General features: G+C 47.6%; 1 protein-coding gene across 3 annotated transcripts in view; it reads left to right on the top strand.

Annotated features, from left to right (window-relative positions):
* Positions 1-24,599, top strand: part of KSR2 (kinase suppressor of ras 2) — a 357,439-nt gene that overhangs the window by 165,774 nt on the left and 167,066 nt on the right. The gene's annotated exons all lie outside the window — the stretch shown is intronic.

Below are 24,599 nucleotides of genomic sequence, written 5' to 3'. Positions count from 1 at the left end.
ATTTGAACTCAGGGACTCCCAAGCTTTTAAACACCATGAAACCCTTGTTTCTGTCTGCACTGTGTTTCAAAATCAGATTCCTCTGTCCTAGAGCCCAAGGCCACCTTGGGCATGGAGAGGTGGAAGCACCCCAGCCTCCCCCATAATCTACCCCAGGACCCAGTTTTCTGCTCAGCCCTAATTTGTGCTTTCCTTGCTAATGCATTTGAACGCTCCATTATTTCCTTCCCTCCAGAATGCTCAGAAACTTTCTCATTTCCTTGTTAAATAAAAGATGAGAGGTGGATAATAAAATCCACATGCCCTCAAGGCTTTGGATGTCACCTGCCAATTTTCTGTCGGTCATTTTTTTCCCCTTAAAACAAAACAGAAGCGATGGTTTGATGGTTCGGAGCAAGAGGCCATATTCAAATGGCATCATTACCTGTCGGGCCTCACTATGTTTTATTCACTCGTCTCTCTCCCTAGATTCAGGGCTTGGGTTCAATGTTACAACTTCCTTGCAGATGATTTTTCAAATACCTCTCAAATACCAAGGTCCTGTCCAGATCAACCCCCTGGAAAAGTGGAAGCAAACTTGCTCTGTGACCTTCTGTCTCAGGATGAGAACTGGGTTTGAATTCATACTCCTTACAATCAAGTGCATTTAATATCTGTCTTTCCCATGGGCCAGTGGTCCTCAATCTGGGTGATTTTTCACCACAGGGGACAGCAGGCAATGCCTGGAGTTAGTTTTGGTCGTCACAGTTGGGAAGGAGGATGCTACTGGCATCTAGTGGGTAGAGACCAGAGATGCTGCTTGATATTCTACAACACACAGGACTGCCCCTCACAACAAAGAGTTATCTGGCCCCAAATGCCAGCAGTGCCAAGGCTGAGAGACCCTCAGTTAGACAGTGATTCCTGTGGGAAGCTGTCATGTTCACTGTCGGGTCCCCTGTTGCCCGAGCCTCTGTAGAGACCCAGTAAATGTTGGTTGAATGAATGATCTCATTTGGCTGCTCTCAGTTGGGAGTTTGGGGGTGGCCCCGTCTGCTTCTCCATCTGCATCTCCCATCCTTACACGTTCGTCTCCAGCAACAACCCCCAACCACGTGTGTTGCTTTACTTGTTCCTTTCTTCATGCCCTTCCTTGTTTTCTTCCCCTGGCTAACTCCCGTTTACTCTTGAACACTCAGCTCAGGTGTCACCTCCTCCAGGAAGCCTTCCTCAGCTCCCCCAGGCTGGTGGTGTTCCTCTCTAAGCCCCATCACTCTCTCTGCTCATCCAATCACAGTGCTCCATCACTATGTGAAATCCTCGTCAAGTTGTGGAGAGGTGCAGCTCCTTCCTCCCAGTTGTCCCATCTATATTGTAACCTACCACCTCCAGACCCTGCTTCCCATGTCAGCTGACCACCATCCCTTAAAAGTTCTCTTTCAGGGGAAAAAAATCACAGAGAGATTTGGAGCTGACATTTCTGGAGCTGGAAGTTGTATTTGTTTCCCAGGCCTGGTATAACAAATGACCACAAAATGCATGGCTTACATAACAGAAACTTATTCTCTCACGGTTCCGGAGGCTGGAAGTTCAAAATCAAGATGTCTTTCATGGTTGGTCGCTTCCGGAGGCTCGGATTGGGAATCCATTCCATGCCTCTCTCCGAGCTTCTGGTGGTGGCCGGCAATCCTTGACGTTCCTTGTCTTAGAAGCACGTCACTCAGGTCTTTGCCTCCGTCTTTCCATGACCCTGCCCTACTGTGCATCTCTGGGTCTCAGAGCTTCCTCTCCTTTCTCTTACCAAGACACTAATCATTGGATGTAGGGCCCATGCTACGTCCAGCATGACCTCAGCTTGAGATCCTTCACGTAATGACAGCTGCAAAGACTTGATTTTCAAATAAGATCCCATTTGCAGAGAGTACGTACGGCCATGTCTTTCTCGGGGACACAATTCAACCCACTACAGACACTTGAGGTCAAGCCACCTTGATCCCAACTAGCGTGGTGACTACCTGCATGACCCGTTGGGGTGGAAGTGACTCCCCTCTGGGTCACTGAAGTAAATAGAAAGAGCTGGTAGCCCAGGGATCTTGAGCTGTGCAGGTCAGGCTCCTTGAGAAGCAGCTTCTGAGATGGTGAACAGGGTACAGGGCCTGTATTAGGAAGCATAGGCTCCACCTCTTGGGGAGAGAAGGAGGAAAGCAAGGTGGGTGTGGCAGGCAGACGAATGGCCCCCTAAAGAAATCCACATCCCCGGGACTTGTGAACATATTATGTTACGTGGCCAAAGGGACTTGGCAGGGGTGATGAAGGATATCGTGACAGGGACGGCGTTGCGGTGAATAGTCACAGGCCAGGTTTTGTGTGGACATGTGTTTTCATAACTGTGTTAACCCTCCTCTTTATTACCGTGTGCATTTCACATTTATAGCCATTACACGGACCAAGTCACATTTTTTGAAGCAAACTCATTATTTTTTTAAATTGACATCTATAAATTTCACCTATTTGAAGTACAATTCAATGCAGTTTATGAATTTCGCAGACTTGTGTAGCCTTCACCATATGCCGTGTTTGAACGAGTCCATCACCCCAAAATGATCTTTTGTGGCTGTGTGCGGTTCATCCCCGTTTCTACCCAGCTCCAGGCACCCACCAAGCTCTCTATGTATGCCACTGCGCAACTTTTACGTCTGTTTTCCAAGAAGTATGACTAATGCTGGGAGAAAAGAGGTTATACTGTCTCAGTGTCTATCCATTATGAGAATGTGGTCAGGGGACGGGTGGCTTGGGCAAGTGACGTCATCTCTTTCAGCCTCAGTTTCCCTGTCTGTGAAATGGGGTTGATCATTGCAGGTGGTTTATAGGATCAGAATTTGTAACCAGTGAATGCCTTCGAAACACTGGCTTAGTGCTCTTTTCATGGTTGAGACTGAGTGAATTTTGGACACTACAGACACCATCTCACTTTGTCCTAACAGCTGTGTGAGACGTGTCATCATCCCCATTTTACAGATGACTATGCTGAGGCTCGGAGCAGTGGGTGGACGTGCTGGGAATGAATTCCAGACCGGTGGGCTCCGGAGCCTCGGCCCTCCCACCTCACCAGCTGCCCAGATTTCCAAAGAAGAGGGCAAGCCCCGGTCCCAGCCTCGCCTGGCAGGTTCTAAGTGCTTTGTTAGGGCCCGATCTATCAGGAACCAATTAGGGCTGCGAGTACTTAGCTGCAAATGTGGTTTCTGGGTAATGATGGTAATGAAGCAGATGGAAACTCTCACCCAGCAGCAAAAGGCAGCTGTTTGCCATCAAACCCAGGCCGGTCGTGAGATTGGGGCTGCAGGACCTGAAGTTACAAGATAACGACTGGGTTAGGGACCTCTGCTTGGTGTCCCCTGGGGCGCCAGCAGAGCACCTGACACTGTGCTTAGAGCGCTAGGAAAGGGTGCCCCTGAAACACATTGTCCTGTGTCCCTGACTGCAAACACCGAATGTGACATAAGTTCCTCAGTGCATAAGTGGGTCTCTCACACAACGGGGATACTGTTGGGGTGACTGGAGAAAGCTGACAGTTTTCAGTGCAGGTTGAGAAACGGAAGGCCTCGTCCATCCCTCACTCTGGGACTGTCCTTTGCCTCACGAGTCCCCGCTCGCCCATCTGGTCTGAGATTCCTCAGGGAACCTTCTCGGGCTGTGTGGCTACGAGCTTCCGATCAGCTCTCAGAGCACCCAGCACTGCCCTTCGGTAGCACTCCCCATAGTTGTCATTAAGCCATCTTTTATGGAACAAACTCTGAGCCCCTTGGAGGCAGTGTCCAGCTGGTCCAATTCACAGCATCTAGCCTAGGGCCTGGCACATGCCGTGTTTCCCCGAAAATAAGACCGGGTCTTGTATTCATTTTTGCTCCAAAAGATGCATTAGGGCTTCTGTTCAGGGGACGTCCTCCTGAAAAATCATGCTCGGGCTTGTTTTCCGGTGAGGTCTTATTTTCGGGAAAACACGGGAGTAGGCTCTTAAGGAACATTTGGGGGGCAGCTGACTAAATAAAAGGCCAGACACAGGAGCCCTTCTGACTTTATCCTGCTCTTTAAATGCAGACTTAGCAGCTTCTAATTAAAATCATCCCAGCTTAAGCTCCATTTCCATTGTGTAATGCAGAGGTCAGCAAGCTTTTTCCCTAAAAGGCCAGATAGTAAGTATTTTAGGCTTCGTGGGCCGTGTCGTCTCTGTTGCAACTAACTGTGCACTTACCATGCAAAAACAGTCATAGATGACGTCAGGGAGTGGATCTGGCTGTGTTCCAATGGAACTTTATTTAGAAAAACAGGTGGTTGTAGGCCAAATTTGGCCAGAGGGCCACTGTTTGCTGACCTCGGGTGTAGAGGACTGCAGACAAAACTTGGAAGCTGTGACCTTGTAAAGCCTGGGCCCAGAAGAGGCAGGTGATGGAGCTCATGTATGTAGATTTTGAAAGGGGTTCTTTTTGCTCTGTGTGTGTGTGTGTGTGTGTGTGTGTGTGTGTGTGTGTGTTCAACACAGCAGACCCTCTGCAATGACTTCCATTGTAGAGGCCAGAACAAGTGAAACGGACCCAAGTTAGGCTTCGGTTGGAAATAAAGAATTCTTGACCCCGAGGGAGTAATGACTTAGAAAGGGTTGTGTCTCAGGGCTCTAAAGAATGCAAGGAGCAGAAATCCCTCCGTCTCAAGCAAATTCACACATACACACACACAAAGGTGAGATTTGTTGGAACGATAAGGGTACCCCCGGGAATCTGAGGGCTGGAGTTGCACCCAGAAGTAAGTAGGGCCAGGAACTCAAGTGAAAACAGAGTCGGGAACCTAGGTGGCTGCTGCCTCTCTGTCCCTCTACATAACCCTGGTCCCTTTGCAGGTCGACCTCCCCCACTTTCTGTGACATGGCAGGAGATGGGCACCTCAGAACCTCAGAATGGCAGCCTCAACATCACCCCAACTTCTTGTGCCTTCAGAGTGCAGTGTTTGCAGCTAACCAACCAGTTGTCCTAGGTCCCAACTCCAGAATCTCAGGAGACAGAATCTGATTGGCCCATCCTAGGTCAGCTGCTCACCCTCATCCAGTCACTTGTTGTCAAGGGGGCAGGTCCGTGCATTATAGTCAGGGTTCCAGCTGGTGGGAGAATGTGGGCTGATTAGGTATCTTGAAAACATGTCTGCTGAAAGGAGGTGCTAGGGTCTCTTCCTGGTGATTTTCGGGATTAAGAAAAGCATGAACGATGAGTGGGTTGAACAGTGTTCCCCCCCAAAATCATGTCCACCTGGAACCTCAGAATGTGACTTCATTTGGAAGAAGAGTCTTTGTAGATGTAATTAAGTTAAAATAATGTCACTCTGGATTAAATGACTGGTGTCCTTATAAGAAGAGGAGATGACATGCAGAGTCACAGAGACAGAGATTGGACTGAGCAGTGACAAGCTAAGAGATCCATGCATTGCTAGGCACGCCAGCAGCTGGAACACACAGGAAAGATTCTTCCCTAGGGCCTTCAGAGGGATTGTGGCTCTGTGACTACCTTGATTTTAGAGTTCCAGCCTCTAGAAGACGAACAGATTTCTTTTTGAAGCCACCCATTCATCAGTTCAGCAGCCCGAACCGATGAATGCAGGTAGTCAGGATATCCGCCTTGCTCAGAAATACTAATAGCTCACGTGGGTAGTGCATTTAGAGGGGCAGGGACTTTCTGTGCATCAGCTCATGTGATCTTTACTATGAGATACGTGCTCTGCGATCAGGGGCAATTGGATTCTTTCCGCTTTACGCAGCGCCATTTGCCCCTTCTCTGCGGTTCTCTACTTGCCCCACTCGGCTGGAGCCGGCGGTGGGTAGAATACAGTCCGTGGGACTGTAGTTGTTTGGAAAGCTGTGTTTCCCTCACTGAAACCGATTGATGTGAAAGATCTTTCAGGGGCACCTGCAGCTCAGGAACCATTCACCACGAAAGCATGAGTATGAATTCCCTCCATCTGTGAATATGAACTGTCCCCCTCGAATGCAGATCATCTGGGAGATTATAGGTCTCTTATCGGAACCCCGCAGGAAACAGCACAGAGATCAAACAATGCCCCGAAATGAGACTCAGCTTTTGCACAGAAATTGCCCCAAATGCCTTCTGGTTATGTTACTGCATCCCGGTGGTAGGAATGGGCTGTTTGCCCATTTTCTCCACAGTTGCTTTGCAAAGAGACTCGCTGGCTTCACCCTGCTTTATGTCCACCACATGGAGCAGAGTAATTTCTGCGCTCACAAATCGAGACCCCCTTGGGGCACCCAGTGTTCCAATGGGGAGGCTGGACACCCCAGCACAGCAGGTCTGCAAGACACTGGTACTTACGGGGTCCGTTTGGCATTCATTTCCTTTGGCCTCTAGTCCTGCTCTCTGGGAAGATTGCTGAGTGGCTGTGTGTGTTTGACAAATTCAACTCAGCCTGGGACATCCAAGTGGTTTTTCAGCTGGAGGTGCAATTGCCTTTTAAGAACTTCAAGGTGCAATTTCTTTGCTGTTTTTCGTTGTGGCCAGGGGATCGGCGTCAGGAAGTGTAGTCCAGTTTTCTCCCCCTGTCAGCTCTTAAACTTCACAGCAGTGCAGGGGCCTTGGTGGTGATGGTCAGTGGACCCCCCGCACCTGGCACCAGGGCCAGGGGCAGGTGAGTGAGGGGTGTAGGGAGTGGCCTGGAAGGAGGTGTTCACTCTTGGTGGGGGAAATGCCTAAGACTCGGTGCTGCCTTGAATTCTGTGCCCTAGGCACCTCCTCCTCTCACCCTAGTCCTGCCCCCACCCTCACCTCCCTGCATTGTTGGCGTTCCATAAATATTTGTCGAACAGACAAATTAACTCCTGCTCTCAAGTGAGGAAGTGAGACTAAAAGAGGTTAAATAACACGCCCAAGACTTGGCACCTGGCAAATCCTGATTTTGTGATTCGAAGCCAGGCCTGACTCCCGAGCCATCTACCGCTTTCTCTCCCTGACCCCACTTCCTCCTGGCTTTCTTTTCTTCCCCTTCATTTTTGGGTTGGCTTCTGCTAGGGGGTTGGTTAGCTGGAGTTCGGAGAGAAGGAGAAGGAAAAAAAGTCCATTGCTGGAAACCTGTCCTTCTGCCTGCGTCTCCCGGGGAACTAGCTGGTTTCCCCTGCAGTCAATTGTCCAGCAGTGAATAGAGAAAAATGACCTGGAACGTATAATAATGTAACTCTGGAAGACCTCATCCTGAGCTAAATATTTCACTAGCCAGAGAGGAGCTTTAAAAAGGGCCACAGGGTGCCAGCCACTAGCTCTTGGAGTTTCACTGAATTTCTCTTTTTTCTAATGGTCAGAGCGTGTGACTTGGTCTGTGGGAATGTTCCAGGTTGGTGGATGCATGGATAAAAATGATCCTTAATGAGGAAATTAGTTCTGCCAGCAGTGGGGAGTCTGGAAGACAAGAAGTCCTGGTTTGACACTATCCACGGGATCTGGAAGTTGTTTCTGGAAACTTTGATGTGGTTTTGGGCAGATGAGTCAGCTCACCTGGAGAACCCCCACACACACACTTTAGTTTGATGGGTCTAGTTGACGTCTGGTTGTAGAACCTGTTTTTTGAGATTCCATAAATTACTCCTCTCCTTCAACATTTGATGAAGTATTTGGGTGTCTGTTATGTATCAGGCACTGTGTGCATAGCTCTGGGGATAGGAGAGAAACAGCAGATTTTGATGAAGGAGATGAGTGAATCCCACACCTTTGCAATGGTAACGGACAGGGGCTACTAAGGAGAGGTGCTTGGTGTTGGGAGGGTCTGTAATAGACAGTCAGGTCTGGCCACTGACATCAGAAAAGGCTTCCCGAGGGGAGTTATGTGTGAATTGCTATATGAAGGTTTGGAAGAAGTTAACTTGGGGCAGACAGAGGCAACAGCATGTGCAAAGGCCCTGGGGTGGGCAGGAAGCGTGTTGCATTTGAGCAAATGAAGAAGGGCAATCTGGTGGAAGAGACAGAGCAAGCAAGAGGGGCCAGATCACATGGAGACTTTGGAGGCTCTATTAATTTCCTGGGGCTGCGTAACAAACTACCCCAAACGGGGTGGCTTAAAACAATAGAAATTTATTCTCTCCTAGCTCTGGAGACCAGAAGTTGGAACGAGGTGTCAGCAGGGCCGTGCCCCCTCCAAAGGCCCTAAGGGAGTCCTTCCTGCCTCTCCCAGCTTCTGGTGGCTTCAGGTGTTCCTTGGCTTGTGGCAACATCACTCCAATCTCTACTTCCATCTTCACGTGGCCTACCCGGCTGCGTCTTCCCCTCTTATGTCAAATCTCCCTCTGCCTTTCTCTTATAAGGACACTTGCCATTGGATTTAGGGCCCAGCTGGGTAATACAGGATTATTTTATCCAAGATTCATCACTTGATTATATCAGTAAGTACCTTTTTTCCCCCAAATAAGGCAACATTCACAAGTCTCAGTGGATATATCTTTTGGGGAGCGGTACCGTTCAACCTACTACAGAGGTGGTGGTAAAGAATTTGATATTTATTTTATGAGCCTTGAGAAACCACCACCAGGCATGACCAGAATTCCGCTTTTCAGAAGGTTTCACTTCTGTAGTGCAAAAAGGGGCCCGGTGAGCATTCCCATGCAGCTAACAGGTGTTTTTCCTCAGTCACCTGGCGAGAGATGATGGTGGCTTGTCCTGGAGTGGCGGGGGGAAAGGTGTGAAAGGACATAAACGGGAAGTTCCTTTTTATCCTCTAGAATCATGTATCCTGCACGGCGCTCCCGGCGTTGCGCGTTGTACAAAAACCGGATAAGAGGACGGTTCCGCAGTGTGAATGAGCCTTCCTCCCTTATCTGAGAGACGCTGCCATTTGCTGCCATACTGACGATCCCCTCGTTGCGTGGCCTTCTGGTGAATAAAGGTTCCCTTCAGTGCATTTAACAGTGTCCTCCCCTGGTTAAGGACACGCGGTGGCAGGAAGCCACTTAAAGCACAGGCCGGGTTTATGTATCTCCGTCTAAATGGCATCACTATTTGTCACTGACTTATTATTTATTGATTTTTGTATAACAACCAGGCCAGTCCTGTGCAGGAAAAATGAATAAGAAAGGCAATTTGGGGCTTCCTGTGGGTTTCATCACATTCGCATTTCGTTAAGGACCCCACGCTGTGAGGATGCTGAGGTCAGATCACAGCCGGGGGAGGCAACGAGGTGGGTAGACAACAGGGTGCCTGTCGCCTAGGACGCTGAGGAGGTGATGAGCAGAAGGGAGCAAAGCAGATGATCCAGTCCGTGGGCTCTGCATCTGATGTCCTGCCGCCAAACGCTGTCTGCACCACCTGTGGCTGTGTGGCCGTGGGTCGGTCGCTTCGCCACGCCGTAGCCCATCTGTAAAATGGAGGAATTAGAATACCGACTTGATGGTGCTGTTGGGAGAATTCAGTGAGATCTTGCACTGACAGCTCTCAGTACGAGGGCGGTGGTAATCACCAGTGATATGCAACGTAAGAGCTGTCCCAGGGACTCGTTCACAGGTTGTTTGCTGACTGCCTAGCACGTGCCATGCACGGTCTTCGGTGCTGAGCTGAACGCAGAGCAGAATATCCCAGGGCCCTGGCCTCCTGTTGGTGGAGGACATAGACAACAGTATGACCTCATCTACATTTAACCAAATACATTTGCAATGACCCTATTTCCAAATGTGGCCAGATTCTGAGGTATCCAGGCTTAGGAATGCAACACGATTCGACCCGTAACGGGGGAACTGAAAATGTCTTTTTATTGAAGTCTAACATGTGTACATAAAAAAAATCCACACTGGTGAAAGGTATAGCACCTTGAATTTTCATTAAATAAACACACCTGTGTAAGCAGCACCCAGGTCAAGAATCAGAACATTGGGGCGACCGGATGGCTCAGTTGCTTGGAGCGCGAGCTCTTAACACCAGGGTTGCTGGTTCGATTCCCACATGGGCCAATGAGCTGCACTCTCCACAACTAGATTGAAGGACAACAACTTGACTTGGAGCTGGTGGGCCCTGGAAAAACATACTGTTCCCCAATATTCCCCAATAAAAAGTTAAAGAAAAAAGAATCAGAACATTACCGGCTCCGCAGAAGCCCTCCAGAGGGGGCCTTTTATTTTTCCTTATGTACCTTTCTAGGCTGTTTTCACACTTCAAAACTGTGTGAACTTACTTTTATAATAAAGCCAAATTGAACTTAAAAACAAAGAGCTCCAGCCTATGGGCACCCAAGGAGAAAGAGCTGACAACGTTCCCTCCATCATGGGGAAAGGGGAGCTGTATCATTTGCTTTCTCTGTTGGGTGCTTTTCAGTGGAGCTTTCCCACCTGTGACCTGCAAAATGGTTAAAGATACCTCGAAGCTCTGTCCCCTGGGTGCCAGGGGCAGGTCTATTCTGGTAGACAAGGTGTGTCACTTTCTGTGTGTGCCACGAGGTAGAAAAGATTGAGAAGCCCAGCATGACACGTGCCACCTCAGGAAACCCTCCCAGCACCCCAGGGAGGCAGGTGCTATGGTTGGTCCCATTTTACAGGAGTGGAGGCTGAGGCTCTATGAGGTGACTTCCCAAGGCCAGTGTCTTCAGGGTTTTCTTGACATCACCTGGACGTGATAAGGGGAGGGCCTGCCTGTCTTTGGATGTCTGCCGTCATTCATTGGTTGACATACCAGCTAGTACCAGGGAGGACTGGAGTGAGAAGGGTCCTTTTGGGAATGTCATTATCTATCCCAATCCTTTACAAGAGAGATTAGGCAACCTCCTGAAATGGCCGGTCAGCTGCTGAGCTGGGTTCAATTTCACTGCCACTCCTGAGACCGCACCCAAAAATGACTTCAAGATAACTACCTCCAATAACGCTGGGATGTTAAGTCACCCCTTCTTACAGAAGAGAAATCCAGGGTTCAGAAAAGCAGATTCCAGGTTTGTCTACTCCGAGATGTGTTTTCCTTAGTGTTCACTGCGAAACTTAGCTATAAGGACAACTCAGGTTATTCCAGGATGATGACGGCTTCTGAAAGTTTGAACAAGTTGTGCTTCTGAGCCATCCACTCTCATTTGGGGTTCACCGTCCACTGGTTTTCTTATGATCCAGGTAATGTGTTGATGATGAGTAGAGTGGGACCCCAAAGAAACCCAAGCTGGAGGCTGGCAGTCTCCCCAGGGTGGCAGGTGGCAGTTGGCATTGGGCTGTACTTCAGTGGGTCTGGGTTTTACAGTTCCTTTGCTGACGGTCATAAACTTGGCATTTGCTTTGGTACTTGGGGAGCCCTGAACCTCTAATTAAATCGTATCTGAGCAGGTGGAGAGCACACAGCTGGAGAAGAGATGTAACAGCAGTGGGGAAGGTGGAAGGGAACCAGCCTCAGCGGGCTGGTGGCTTCTGGCACTGTGCTGGCTGTCAGCTCTGACTCCCACAAGCTCGGCGTCCTTTTCCGAGGGAGTGGCAACCCGGCCCTGCCTTTTAGTCTTCTCGGAGAAAAGCAGCAACCTCTCCAAGCGTCTCTCTTTCTCTCTCTCCCGCCACAGGACCCTCTTCCCCGGTTCACTTCTCCATTATCAGAGGGTACACTATCCACGTGCTAACTCAGTTTTTAAACTGTGGTAAAATATATACGTAACATCAAGTTTGTCATGTTAACCAGTTTTACGTGTACAGTTCAGCACAGCCGTGAAGTCCACTCACATTATTCTGTGGCTATCACTACTGTCCATCTCCAGAACTTTTTCCATCCTCCCAACCTGAAACTCTGTTCCCATGAAACAGGAACCCCCAGTGTCCGCGCCCCCAGCCTCTGGAAGCGGCCATTCTGCTTTCTTTCTTTATGACTGACTACTCTGAGCATCTCATGTAAGTGGAAGCCTGCACGATTTGTCCTTTTGGGACTTGGTTGTTTCACTCAGCGTAACAGCTTCAGGTTCATCCACGTTGTAGTATGTGTCAGAATTTTCTATCTTTTAAGGTTGAATAATATTGCGTTGTATGGATAGGCCCCGGTTTGTTTATCCATCCATCCATTGATGGGCATTTGGGCTATTTCTACCTTTTCAGCTATTGTGAATAATGCTTCTATGAACATTCACGCACATGTATTTGAGTACCTTTTCTTAATTCTTTGAGGTATAGATCTAGGAGTGGAGTTGCTGTGTCATATGGTAATTCTGTTTAACTTTCTGAAGAACCACGAATCTTTTCCACAGCAGTTGTACCATTTGACATTTCCAGCACCAGCAAGGTGCAAGGGATCCTATTTCTCCACGTCCTCATCAACACTTGTTATTTTCCATTTTTTCTTTATTATAGCTACCCTGTGAGGTGGTATTTCCTTGTGGTTTTCATTTTCATTTCCTTCATGGCTAATAAAGGCTGAGCATCTTTTCATGTGCTTGTTGGCTGCCGTTTGTGTCTCTTCTTTGGAGAGATGTCTATTCAAGTCTTTTCTCCTTTTTTTTTCCCATTGGTTCGGTTGTCTTTTTGTTCCAAGCTCTCTTTTGATCCACATTCATAGTCTCTCCTGCTCTTGAGCACTACCAGCCTGATGGCAACAGTGACAACCTGCAGAGGTGAGGGGGCCTAGATTTGTAACTAGCCAGGTCTGGGTGGAATGCCACCTCTGTGGGCCCTTGAGCACGCAGCTTCCACTCTCTGTGCCTCAATTTCTTCTTCTGTACAATGGGGACATGATCCTCTACCTCCCACGTGGGCTCTGAAGATGGGAGGGGATGTATCAGAAGTGTTCATCTCAATGCCCAGCCCGGGGAGACCCCCAACGGACAGCAAAGTGCTTGATTTTTACTCCTGCTGCTCCATTTAATTTCCAGCTCGTGGCTTGGCTTGTGGCCTATATTACTTCCTAGGTGCTTTTGCATCCGTAAGAGATCTGGATGGACACTGCCGACAGTGATGGAGACAGCCACACAGCATAGGGATTCTGAGCCAAGGAGAAGGGGGGCACGAGGGGGCCTTTTGGAACATCTTGATGTGATGGTGCTGTTTGTACCCAGCACGTCCTTTGGTGGGCATCCGTCTGTCTCTGCCACACCTGATACATAATTTATCTTGATGCGGAAGTCGCACTGAAGGCAGCAGAACCCGAAGGGCAGGTGCGTTTGCAGATTCAAGAGGAAGAGGGGAGCCTCTTATCCAGTGTCCCAGGTACCTGTGGAGCAAGCTGAAGGCCAGTGACTCAGAGTCCACTGCTGCCGTCTTTCTTTGCAGCAGTAAGACACCAGGTTCTGTCATTTCCCAAAGACTGAAAGATTTGTACTTGACATTACTCCCCAGTCTGTCAGTTGAGATGCCAACTGCCCTCGATTCCAGGGCATCATGGAACAAAAGTGTTCAAAAGTGCAGCCATATTCTTTCTGCTTTAAAAACCACTTGCACGGTTTCCCATCTCTCCTCTCATCCCCTCAGAAATACAGCCCTGATTCTTTGGAAAGTCCCCTTTGCTGCATGGCCCACCCGTGTCAGGGGTCCCCTGAAGCCCTGTCCCTATTTTGGAGAGGTTTGTAGATTTCCCTCCAACTCCGAATCCGAATCCGTTTGCCTGTGGTTGGAAAAGACCGTGTGGCATTTACAGATGCGGTTTCCTTGGAGATAAGAAACATCTGCCTGCAGATCTGGGAACCTGCATGACCACACACCAGCTTCTGTGCCTGGCGGGGATTGGAAAACAGCTCTCTAGATACAGAGCTGAAGCCATCAGCCCTGTTTGTTTCTCTTTTTTCTAAGCCAGGAAAGTGCCACAGAGCGAGACCCCTTTGATGTGATCATGTGAGAATGAGAACTGAATTTTTTTTTTTTAAGATCACTGCCATTTAATTAACCTGTGTGCTGGCAGCAATTAGTTCAAGACATTTAATTGAGTAACACAGCGAAATTCCCTTTATACATTCTGGAGCCAAGGGCATAGGATAATAGTTGAATTGTTAGTTTTCCAGGTTAATAGAGGCTGGTTTTTATTCATTCTTCCCACAACTATTTCTTGAGCGTCTCCTGTGCGCCGGGGTGTGTTCTAGACACAAAGGACATACTAGTTAACAAAATGTCCCCACCCTCCTGGAGTTAATATTCTAAACCAATGGTCAGAAACCTGGCCCGTGGGCCAAATGTAGCCCACTGCCTGTTTTTGTAAATAAAGTTTTATTGAAACACAGCCTCCTTTTTTCCTTCCCTCCTTCTTTCTTTACTTTTTTTCCTGTCTGCTTCTCTCCATTCATTCTTCCCTCCTTCTCTTCCTCTCTTCCATCTTCTTTCCTTCCTGTCCCCCACTCCTTCCTTACAAATTACACATGCATTACACCCATGGTAGATACTGTCACTGTAAAAGATTCACACAAATAGTCAAATGTAGACGTTCCTCCAACCCCCTTACTCCCACTGTTTCTCTCAGTGGAAATTTTTCCAGTTCTTTTTCTGTCACCTTAAATACGTCACAGGAAGATATAGTAAATATATTCAAATGTTGTGTAAATGTATTTATACCTATTTATGTTTATATTTGTATAGGTGAGATCATACTCTATGTACATGTTGGTTGGCCGTTAGTTTTCTTACCAAATCAGTGTGTCTTGGAGTTTTACCCATTTGCTTGTGGAGAGCAGGAGTCAGCCAACCATGACTTCCTCCCCGGCTACTCGTTGTGTTTGTAAATAAAGTTTTATTGGGACACAGTCATGCCCATATGTTTATGTATTGCCTAGGGTGGCTTTTGTGCTTCAATAGCAGAGTGGAACAGTTGTGATGGAGACTGCAAACTCTATACTATTTACTGTCTCACCCTGTACGGGAAAATTGGTTGACCCTGGCTATGGAGCCACCTCATTCTTTTTAACGACTGCATAGTATTCTAAAGTGTGGCTGCACCCTGTTTTATTACATCACTCCCTTATTAAGATGTTCCCTGCTCTATTCTCTCTACATGCTGCAGTGCGGACCCACCAAATGGGGCTGTCTCAAGGGTGACTTGGTTTTGACGTAAACACTGTGGACTGTTCATGGGGGAGTGAGGAGGCCCCTGAGCCTTGAACGCTGTCAGCAGTGATGGCCTCTGTGGTATATGCAGTTGTGTCCCTGTGGTTGTCCTAGAGTGTCCTTTGGTGGTACATCTCCTCTTTCTTCTGGCATGCTCCAACCCTGGTCTGGCCTCCACTCTCAGTCTGGTCCATGGGGGAGCCTGAAAAGATGCTAGTGGTATGACTGGTATTTTCTTCCAGAGCATCCGCCTGGGCCAAACCTGCAGGTAACAGTCCAGGCAGGTGTCACTGATACAGAATTACCAGGCAGAGCTGTGGTTCTCAGGAGTGTGGAGGCATTTTTGAAGAGCTTGTTAACATGCAGATGTCTGGGCCCAACCCCAAAGGACTTGAGAAAGTGTGGAGTTGAGGGTATTAGTCTGACTTAGAGAAAAATTGAGCTGTAGACTTTTTTTTTTTTTAAGGGAAATTCAGCTTTAGTGGCCTTAAGGATGCATTAGGGGTCTCTGGTTGCCAACAGCAGAAGCCAACTCCAGCTGGCTTAAGCAGACAATGAACCTACATGGAAGATTCTGGAATAATTTTCAGGATTGACGGGAAATCTTGGAAAGGAGCAGGATCCAGGGTATCTTGGGCCTGTCAGTAGCAGGAATGACCTGACAGGTTTTGGCGGGGAGCCAGCAGTAGATAAACTGAGCTTCAAAGATTTTTCCATCATGCATCACTCTACTAAGATTCATGTTTTCTAGAGATATCCTAATTGGTATGACTTGGCACCTGGTGACTTGGGTAGCACAGGGTCTGTTCCCTGGTTGACACCCCCAATAAGACTGTGCATAGAGAAGGAGAGAGATTTCTCCAGAGCGTGTGTGTGGGGGGGTGGCGGGGAATGGGTGAGTGATGGATGGTTACAAAGAAATGTCCATTGCAAAACAATGATACAGGTCACTGGCTAAGATATTTAAATACATGAGTCCTTATGAGCAAGAATAAATATGTGAAGGAGTGTGTTGAGTTATAATTCCCAGTCAGGCCGCCCTTTACAGTCTTTGATCCCAAATGAACAAACTTTGTATCATAACAAGTTACTGCTGGAAGCAAAAGTTGAAAGAAGGTCAAAGGCCTTTGGTTTGAAAACACAACAATGCCGATTTCAGGCCACAATTCTCTAACTGCACATGGTAAAAAAAGAGTTCCAGACTTTCTTCTTGGAGTCACTGTAGGACAGTCACGAATGACTTATTGGAAATTCCACACTGCTGGGATCACACTCGTTGAAGTTCACTGTGCTCTCTGCTCAGCTCATGCTGACTCATTTGCCCCCACACACGCCAGGGGCAGGTGGAGGGTCTGGAGAGGTTAGCCCGTGGCATAAATAAGAACACGCGAAATCTTGCAGTTCCCGACCTGCCCAAGGTCATGCTGATCAGTCTGGAGGAAAGGGGGCAGCGTCACAGTGAGGATGGATGAGCTTTTAAGGATGACCTGCGCTAAGCCCTCATTTTACAAGTGAGGAAGCTGAGAGGCAACCGAGACTCAGCGGCTGGCCCCGGGGCACCCAGCCAGCCCCAGTATCGTCTGAGCCTCCTTCTAAGCTCTCCGCAGCTGGTAGATGTCTGTCTCACAGGCTGTGATGGACCCGTTTCAGTGTGGCTCTTGTAGAACTACCAGATTGAAATATGTGCCTCTCTATGCATGTTTGTAAGGATTCACCCTCGGTTCATTTTTTCCCAGGGTAAAGGAAGCTTCTGCGAAGTATTCCATAGGTGGAATAGTAGTCCCTGGGTAAGTATTTCCAGTTGACTTCTCACTTTCAGAGAGAAGGCCCTTGGATGGCTCACGACCCCAGCAATTGTCACTTCTGCATTTGCTTAGGATGCCAAACCTGGATGCATTCATGTGGAGATGTCGGGGGTGATGACAATTCAGATGATCGCGTGCTTCGTTACCAAAGTGTGCCACGCAGACCCAGGTCCTAGGAAGGCTGCAATATGTTTTAGGTCTAAATACAGTAGGGTCAGACAGAACCAAGTTCAAATCATGGCTCTGCCTCTTGTATGGTGTGTGATCTTGGTAAGTCGCTTAACTTCTCTGACCCTCTGTTTTTTCATCTGGAGATGACGATCCCCGTTTTAAAGAGTAAAATGAGTTAATGCCTATAAAATGCTTAGCACAAGGCCAGGCACATAGTAAGTGCTCAATGAACGGCCGTGGTCACAGTTAGAACCAAGATACTTGGAGCAGAAAGTGACAGACACCACTTAGCAAACCCTTGCATTTTGACAGGAGGGCAAACCAGCCTCAGCTCAAGGTGACTTGCTAAGTAATCACAGAGCCAGGTCAGCAACTCAGCCTCCTGCTTCCCCACCTGCTGATCTTATCAACTCAACACATGGCCTCCCTTGGGGTCACCCTGGTCAGGCCAAACCATCATAGGTGTCATCGGGTGTCATAGGCTGAGCGTATCTGTCTTTCCAGCCCTTCTCCCTCTGTCTTCCTTAGGGTTTTTATTTTTTTAGGGGATGTTTGTGAGTCAACTCCCCGCTCAGGGGGCAATCAAGAGAAGGGGAAAGAAGCCAGCACGGGGCCATCACGTATTGGGCTGATGGAAGCCTGCTATGTCCCACTGGCCCCAGGGGGACAGCGAGAGCAGACCTCCGTGCCACTTTATCTTGGAAATGATCCTTTTCTTTGGTCCACGGGAGGGGGAAGGAAACCTAAAAGAAAACATCCAGCCACATGCCCATGAAATCTCTGCCCAAAATCAATCATCCTTTTTAATAATGAGGCCTGTCATGAGCCCTGGTTCAGTCGGAAGTGATGGCCTGTGTAAATATTTGGTCTGTAACTGATTTATGGGTTGGGGAACAAAAAAAATAAGATTAGTAGCTAATCAGTGGGATGCAGGAAAAGGAGCGGGCCTGGATACCGGCTCACATCAGGCCTGGAAGGCAGAACCAAGGTTGGCTGTCTGGGTGAGCTCAGATGGGCAGGGGGGAGGCTGGGCTGGGCGGTACAGTGGTGTTCGCCTGGAGAGGGGGCTGTGGATTCTGGATTATTCCATGGGGCAGGGGCAGCATTGTCCAAGTACAGGTCACGGACTGGCTGAGACCAGCCTTCTGGCAAGATGCCCAGTTTGCAAGAGAAGGATTGGTTCTGCCGAGCCAACCCTGAAATCTACGGCCTCGACAGTTCCAGGTCAGTGCAGTCATGTCTGTAAAATGGGAATACAGGTGATGAGCTCTGTCAGTGGAATTAGTAGAACGATTAAGAACAGGCTTTGAAGTCGGTGAAATCTGTGGTCGCACCCTAGGCCTTTATTGAATTGTGACCTGGGTACATTAACTGTTGAGAACCCCAGGTACCGTAGTGACAAGATGGAGGTCATAATTGTCCCTTCCCCAGATGAGATACTATTAATATATCCCGGCCACAGCGCCTGACCCCCGGCATCTCAGCCAGATGGATCTCAGGGCTGACATCAGCAGTCCTCTGAGGAATTCACATTCCCACCCGCAGGTGGGCTAGTACAGGCCCTTACCTGTCCTGCAGGTTCGTTACCCTCCACCTCCAGCGACTCTGTGCAGCAAACGCCTCCTGTTAGACATAAACATACAGGGTGGGGTGCCAGCCCGGCCCCTCCCCGTAGCACTGAGACAAGGTAGATGCACTGGAGGGCCGCCCCCTCCCCAGCACACTTCCACGAGCAGCCTGCCAGTGCTCATGTGATGGTGCAATGGGAGCCCTTGACTGGCATGCGTTCTTTTCATTAACTGGGGGATCCTACGTGCCAGGTTTTGTGCTGGGCCCTGGGGATCCACAAAGAATAAGGCACATGCAATCCCTGCCCTCCTGGTGCTTCTTAACGGGTGGGAGAGGGCCCATGCTCAACGGAGAATCAGAAAAACATGTGTACAACGAAACTGTGGCCAGAGCTCGGAGAACCGATAGGTGCTACGACGAGACCCAGCCCACCACAGGAGGGGTGGGGTCAGGATGGGGAAAGACGCCAGGCGGCAGGGGTGGCAGCTCGTGGGGTGAATCAGGTGATGGGAAGTGGGGTTTGGGGGTCACATTGGTTTGTTTGAATTTTCCTACTTTCAGGTAAGTCCAGACCCCACCAGGACAGGGGCTGGCAAGCTGCAGCCTGAGGGCCCCTTTTGACCCACGGCCTATTTTCGAGGACAGTTTTATTGGAGCGTGGCTACACTCATTCATGCACGTGCTGCCTGTGACTGATTTTGTGCTACCATGGCCGAGTTGAATAGTTGAGACCGAGCGGACGACTGGCAAAAGCAAAGATATTTACTGTCGGGCTTTTTCCAGAAAAAAATTTGCTGACTTCTGCACTGGAACATTTTTCCTTTCCTGTCCTGCTCCTTTTTCATCTCTTGTACTCACCCTGGATCTGAAGCAGTGTCTTAGTGGACAAGAGGGGAGCGTGTATGTGTGTGTGTACGTGTACAATATGTGTGTATGTGTTATATATATAATATATATGGGACAATTTATTCTCACAAATCAAGTCTTGGTAGAAGGTCTGTTTGATGTAGAGAGCTGATCTGTTACTGAGCAAAGTTTAACCTTTTTAAAAAAAATAAATCATATATCTGTTCTTAAGACAGTTTGTGTTTCTCAAGTACATGTTTATATATGACATATATTTAGATATGACATACATGCTTAATTATATGTAGTATATAAACATATAATTTATAAATTTATATCTAAATATATAGTATTACATAAAATTAAACATATATATGTTTAATCTCTAGGAATCTCTAACCAACCCTATTTTTATATCTGTCAACTAAATCTAAGATACTGGTTACCAACTAACTGAGAGAAGCCGTTTGGGAAACAAAGTCCATCTGACATTTGATCTTCAGTTGAAAAGTTCTTGAAAAAAATAATATCATTGAAATATTAAATAACGATTGACCACATTATTCCATGTCTGCATCTGTTTTCTAGAGGGTTTTATATTTCATCTTAATAAAGAGGAAAAAAAAAACCTAAGCAAAAAATACCACGTGCCATTTAAAAATTGTTATATTGTTATGAAAGAATGCTCCTGTTCCTACGTTCCAATGGCAAAGAAAAGTCCAAAAGTAACAAGGTTCCTGTTCCTGAAATCCACAGCCCTGTCCCCTGCCTGCCAACTGCCTCGCGTGTATCCTTCTGGAAAATATTTATACCCATGTGAGTGTGTCCATCTGAGACTGGGTGTCTGTATGACGCACCAATTATGGACACATCCGATGTCTCTCCCTCTCACCTCCACCACACTGAACTGGGGAGCAAGTCCTGGGAGGACTGTGTTCCAGATGCCATCCTTTCCTCCCCGCTCCGTTGCCCAGACCTTGGTCGAAGCCACCATCAGCTTTTGTCTCGGTGACTCCAACAGCCTCCTCTCCTGCTCCCCTAATTCCATTCTTGTTCCCACCACAGTCAGCTCTCTACATATCGGGCAGAGTGCTCTTTTAATGGAATAGAATCAGATTTCGTTGTTTTCCTTCTTAAAACCTTCCAGCCGGTTCCCACTGCTGTCAAAATGAAACCCCTTCTCCTTACAGGGGCAACAACGGATCCACATTGACCTTCGCTGACTGTGAATTGACCTGTCCTGGCCTTTGACACCCCAACATTGACCTTGCCTTGCTGTCTGGTCCCCTCTCCCTGCAGATCTGTGCAAATCTGGCCTTTTCTTGACATTCTGGTTGGTCTCAGCCTAAATGCCAGGTCCCCAGAGAGGCCTGACCACCCACTCACTACCTCATCACCTGATTTTAATTCTCCGTGGATCTCTTATTGCTGACCTGTGTCTCCTTGTCGTTTCATCTGTTTGTCTGTATCCCCCACCAGGACACCAGCCCAGGGAGGGCATGGCTCTTGTCTGTCCCCTCCATTGCTCGAGTCCAGTCGCCTTATCGTCCTAGTGATATTTATTAGATTACGTTTTTGAATCAATATATATCTTTTAAAGACACACATGAGCTCATACTGTACACATTGTTTTTGCCTCTTCTTTCACTTAATAGTAAGCGTTGGTCATCTCTCCATCCCGATTCTTTGAAACACCTCCGTAGTCCCATTAAATGGAAGTACCATAACTTAATTGCCCAGCCCCTTAGGAAGCCTGTTTTGACTGTTTCCAGTCTTTTGCAAAGCAAAGTTGATTTTACTCTTGGGAGAGGGAGGTGAGAGTCAGACTTGGAGAGGAGCGGAGAGATGGGATGGAGCAGAACAGGGCATCACCTCACCTTGCAACGCGGGGATCGGGGTTGGTTTGGAGCAGCGATGTCCCAAAGACGTTTCAGCATTGATGGAAATGTTTGATTATCTGTTGGGGCCAATCTGCTAATCATGAGCCACGAGTGACTTTTGAGCATTTAAATGATAGGTATGGTGGCTGATAAGCAGGATTTAAAATGTCACCTTCCTTAAATTAGATGTTAGTAGCCACGTGTGGCTATGGCTACTGTATAGGACAGCCTAGATTTAGGCAAAGGACTTTTAGTTACCACTGAAGGGCATTACTGATGCCCAGCCCTGAACAATTCCGGCCCTTGTGACCGGGCTATGGGAGGGAAGGGAATAGGACGGCAGAGTGTTCGTTATTTAGGCGCAGAAGGTCAAGCGAGAAGCTGTCATAGAGGGAACATAAATCCCAAGCAGACTCTGATTCTTCTCAGGGTTTTTTCCTGACTAACATCTGAGGACGGAGTGTCTAGAACAGGATTTGGTAAACTCTTTTGGTAAAGGGCAAGAGAGGAAATAGTTTCACCTTTGCAGGTCATGCCGTCTGTGTTGCAACTCTGCAGTTGTCGAGCAAATGTCATAGATAATGTGTAAATGACTGAGCATGGCTGTGTTCCAATAAAACTTTATTTACAAGAATAGGCTGAGGGCTAGATGTGGCCAGGGTTGGCCCATGGTTTGTCAAGTCCTGGACCAGAAGAATCTGCCCAGTTCAAACCAGTAGGCAAACTCCCAGAGAACAAAGTGAGAACAATGCCCTAGCCACAACCCAGGGTTTCTTGGATTTTGCACACCTAGATGGGGTATGAGACAATATGAATGACCTACTGCCGGTGAATGACAATTTCTGATGGGGTCACACCTGAATTTGAGCTTCCCGCGGTGCCTTGGTGAGACATCCACAGCCATATAGCAGGTATCACGCAGATTCCTGCTTTGTGGCCAGCTCTGCAAGTGCAGAGATGATACTCGAGGTGGCGCTGCTGATGCGGGTGGGGGCTGTGTCTCTTCTTTCCCTTTCATGCCCCACAGTACCCGACACCATGCATTGCACTTAGAGTGTGCTTGGTTGGCAGTACCCATTAAGCAGTGACTGTCCATCTTTCACCCTCACCCCGACCCCTCCCCCGGCCCGGACAACCTGATAGCTAATCTGCTTTCTGTCTCTATGGATTTACCTTTTTGAGACAGTTCATAACATGGAGTCATAATATGTGGGCTTTTGTGACCGGCTTCTTTCACTCAGCATCAGGTTTTTGAGATTCGTCCATGTTGTCCGAGGTCTGACAATTAAGTTCGCGAACTTGTTCCAACAATGTTGCTAACCTTTTTTGATATCAGAGGGATTATTCATGATGAATTTGTACCATTTGGACAAACAGTTAACCAAGTTTACTATTTGGAAGTGCTGAAAAGGCTGCATGAAAAAGTTAGACAACCTGAACTTTTCACCAACAATTCATGGCTCTTGCATCAGGACAATGCACCAGCTCACACGGCACTGTCTGGGAGAGTTTTTAGCCAGTGAACAAATAACTGTATTGGAACACCCTCCTTACTCACCTGATCTGGCCCCCAGTGACTTCTTTCTTTACCCGAAGATAAAGGGAATATTGAAAGGAACACATTTTTATGACATTCAGGACATCAAGGGTAATACGACAACAGCTGATGGCCATTCCAGAAAAAGAGTTCCAAAATTGCTTTGAAGGGTGGACTAGGCACTGCCATCGGTGCATAGCTTCCCAAGGGGAGTACTTCCAAGGTGACCGTAGTGACATTCAGCCATGAGGTGTGCAGCACTTTTTCTAGGATGAGTTCGCGAACTTAACTGTCTGACCTCGTAGCATGTGTCCGTAACTCATTTCTTTTTATGGCTGAATAATACACATTTTAATGGCTACACATGTGGGTTGTTTTCACCTTTTGACTATTATGACCGGTGCTGCTGCAGTTTCTGTTTGAACACCTGTTTTCAGTTCTTGTGGGTGTATGTCTCGGAGTGGAATTGCCGGGTTGTACAATATTTCCATGCCTAACTTGTTGAGGCACCACCCGCCTGTAGGCCTCAGTGCCTCCACCGTTTTGCATTCATTCCCCCCAGCAATATACAGGGTTCCGACTCTGCACCTCCTCGCCAACACTCGTTATGTTCTGATTTCTTGATGATAACCACCCTAGTGGTGTGTAAGTGGTACCCCATTGTGGTTTTGATTTGCATTTCCCTCATGACTCGTGACCTTGAGCGTCTTCTCATGTGCTTATCGGCCATTTGTATATCTTCTTTGGAGAAATGTTGAGTCAGGTCCTTTACCCACTTTTTAATTGGGTTGTGTGTCTTTTTTATCATTTTAAAAAGACATTCTGTAAGGCATAACTTTCTTTCAGAAGTAAAGGGCACGCATTTTTGCATACAGTTTGATTAACTTTTATACATCAATATACCCAGGTAATCACCACCCAATCAAGACAGAAGACTTATCCAGCCCCACCCCAGAAGGATTCTTGGGTTCCCTTCCAGTCAATAACCTGCCCAAAGAAAAGGACTCTTTTGGCCTCTCTTCCCATAGATTAGTTTTGCCTGTTCTTGAACTTCATGTAAATGGAATCAGACAATTTATGCTCTTTGGGGGCTGGCTTCTTTTGCCCAACACTACGTCTTTGAGATTCAGCCATGTTGTAGGAAAGCAATAATTTCCTGTTGTGTTGCAATCCAGTAGTCAGCTGTGTGAGTATTCTTTGATTTATTTATCCATCCTCCTATTGATGGACATTGAGAATATTCCCAGAGTTTGGCCATCTGAGTAACATTGTCATTCCTTACCATTCCTACACAGGTCGTTTTGTGGACATGGGCACTCATTTTGTTTGGGGACATACCCAGAGGTGAATTGTTGGGCCAGAGGGTATGATCAGCTTTAGTAGGTACTGTCAGGTAGTTTCTCAAAATGGTTGTACCAGGGGACAATCTCTAGAATTTAAATTCTGGTTACTCTATATCCTCATCAACATTTGGGGCTGTCAATTCTATTTTAACCATTCTGGTGGGACCTCGAATTTACTTAACCTTTTTTCCAACCAACATCTCCTCCTTTCTTCTTTCTCACCTCCTCCTTTTCCTTTTTTCCCCCATCCTCTTCTTCTTTTTCTTCTTAGTATATTTTACATAAAGCGGTATGCCAGGAAATAATTGCTATGAAGCTACGGAGTTGATGTGAAAGTTTACTTTTCCAGTTTTAACAATTAAAATGCAGCAGTGTTATTCATGTCTCCTGGGAAAGCACGGCGCACGCCTCTAGACCTGGCGGAAAGGCAGCTTATGCTTAATTCTGTTTGACTGAGTCATCTGT

The sequence above is a fragment of the Rhinolophus ferrumequinum genome, chromosome 25, assembly GCF_004115265.2.
Source record: "Rhinolophus ferrumequinum isolate MPI-CBG mRhiFer1 chromosome 25, mRhiFer1_v1.p, whole genome shotgun sequence".
NCBI classification, from domain to species: Eukaryota; Metazoa; Chordata; class Mammalia; order Chiroptera; family Rhinolophidae; genus Rhinolophus; species Rhinolophus ferrumequinum.
The sequence above is the reverse complement of the archived record's forward strand: the minus strand, read 5'-3'. Positions and strand labels throughout refer to the sequence as shown.